The sequence below is a fragment of the Lathyrus oleraceus genome, chromosome 7, assembly GCF_024323335.1.
Source record: "Lathyrus oleraceus cultivar Zhongwan6 chromosome 7, CAAS_Psat_ZW6_1.0, whole genome shotgun sequence".
NCBI lineage: Eukaryota > Viridiplantae > Streptophyta > Magnoliopsida > Fabales > Fabaceae > Lathyrus > Lathyrus oleraceus.
In genome coordinates this window covers 35,547,080-35,549,468 of record NC_066585.1, presented here as the reverse complement: position 1 = coordinate 35,549,468, position 2,389 = coordinate 35,547,080, and the positions used below count along the sequence as shown (strand labels likewise).

Genomic DNA, 2,389 nt, shown 5'->3' with positions numbered 1-2,389 from the left:
GTATTCCCGATATCTCCTTTCCTCCTAAATCAGAAGAAAAACCAAACATGGCTGAAGAAGGACCCCAGAATCGTCCTCTTAAATTCTACGCTACCCCGTCTCAACAAGAACCTCACAACAACATTGCTTCCCCCGCTATTAATCGAAACGATTTCGAGTTGAAACCCTCACTCTTATCAGCCGTCCAACAACATCAATTTGTTGGAAATCCAACAGACGATCCTAATGAACACCTGACCAAGTTTGTGCAGTACGCAGATACTGTAAAAGCGAATGGTGTATCTCAAGATGCGATAAGACTGCGCCTTTTTCCTTTCTCACTAAGAGATAGAGCTTGGGCTTGGTTACAATCCTTGCCCTCCAACTCCATTACAACATGGGAGGAACTGAAGAACGTATTCTTATCCTGATACTTTCTGCCGAGCAAAACTGCTATGCTGAGAGCTCAAATCAACGGATTTCAACAAAAAGATGAGGAATCTCTCTACGAAGCGTGGGAGAGATACAAGGACATGATGAGGATATATCCACATCATGGTTTAGAAGACTGGGTGATCATTCACACATTTTATAATGGGCTTCTGTATAACACAAGACTTACAATAGATGCTACCGCGGGCGGTGCACTTATGGATAAGCCATACACCGAAGCCTATCAACTCATTGAAAACATGGCCCAAAACCATTGCCAATGGGGAGGTGAACGAACTCCAGTGGAAAAGTCCCAGACGAAGGGTGGAATGTACGAAATTAGTAGCCTTGACCATGTTCATGCAAAGGTAGATGCCCCTGTCCAAAAATTAAATAACTTGACCATACCACTCACAGCCACCATGGCTGCTGTAACTCCAAATTGTGAGTTATGTGGAAACCCTGGACACACTGCACAAGAATGTTAAATATTAGCACGAGTCCCAACCGATCAAGTGAACTACACACAAGGAAATCCCTATTCAAATACCTACAACCCAGGTTGGAAAAACCATCCTAATTTCTCGTATAAGAATAACAATGCCCTGTATGCACCTGGCCAAGCACCAGCTGTTCCGCCTGGTTATCAAAAGCCAGCTAATAATGCTCCTAACATGCCTAGGAAGTTAAATCTCGAATTGATGATGGAAAGCTTCATAGCTACCCAAGCTCAAACAAACAAGGACTTCTTAAACCAAAACATACATACCAGCGAGCAACTTTAACAACTAGCGAATAAAGTAGACGCCTTAGCCACCCACAATAAAATGCTTGAAACACAGATTTCACAAGTGGCTCAATATCAAGCATCTACAGCCGCTCCAGCTGGAACATCTCCTGGACAGCCGCAACCTAATCCAAAGGGACATGCAAATGCCGTTATACTGAGGAATGGAAAAGAAGTAGACGGACCCGTAGATCCAAGACTCCAAAACCCTGCCATGTACCAAAAACCAGATAAAACCTCAACTAAGCAGGTGAATGAACCAAAGGAGACATAAGATAATATCCAGGAGGCCGAAGAGAAAGAGAAACCTTATGTGCCTCCACCTCTTTATAAACCACCCATTATGTATCCTCAAAGACTCAAAATTTCTAAAACTGCGAATCAATTTAGGAAATTTGTTGAACTTCTGAAGCAATTAAACATTACGATACCCTTTACAGAAGCCATCACACAAATGCCCTCCTATGCCAAATTTCTTAAGGAAGTCCTATCCAATAAGAAAAAGATTGAGGATGACGAAACAGTTACACTTACTGCCGAGTGTAGCGCCATAATCCAGAATAACACGCCTCCCAAACTAAAAGACCCAGGAGCCAACATTAGCGTAATTCCCTTAACCATTTGTAGAAGGCTCAGTATGGGAGAATTAAGACCGACAAAGATGTTTGTTCAATTAGCTGATCGCTCAATCAAATATCCTGTCGGTATACTAGAGAATGTCCCAGTATGTGTAGGATAATTTTACATTCCTACCGATTTCATAATCATGGACATTAAAGAAGATGCCAGTACACCTATCATTTTAGGAAAGCCATTCTTGGCTACCGCAGGAGCCATAATAGACGTAAAGAGAGGTAAGCTGACATTCGAAGTTGGAGAGGAAAAGGTTGAATTCATCTTAACCCAATTCTTACAAGCACCAGCTATAGACGACACCTGCTATCTGCTTGATGTCATAGACGAATGCGTGAGAGAGATGGAGATGGAAGAAACCACGTACTCTGAAATAATGAAAATCCAAATCCCTCCAATCTTTGAAGATAATAATTGGCATGAACCATACCAAAACGAAAGTCTAAGCGAATGCTTAGCACTCACACCCAACCACATGCCATGCCCAAAGAAACCTGACTTGGAACTAAAAACACTACCAAAGAACCTAAGATACAAATTCCTAGACACTGAACTGAA

At 42.1% G+C, this 2,389-nt stretch overlaps 1 non-coding gene across 1 annotated transcript; it reads right to left on the bottom strand.

Annotated features, from left to right (window-relative positions):
- Positions 1–434: 434 nt before the first annotated feature.
- On the bottom strand, positions 435–541 carry LOC127109761 (small nucleolar RNA R71). Its single transcript, XR_007797014.1, has one exon. It is a non-coding gene; the product is annotated as a small nucleolar RNA R71 (small nucleolar RNA).
- Between the last annotated feature and the right edge of the window lie 1,848 nt (positions 542–2,389).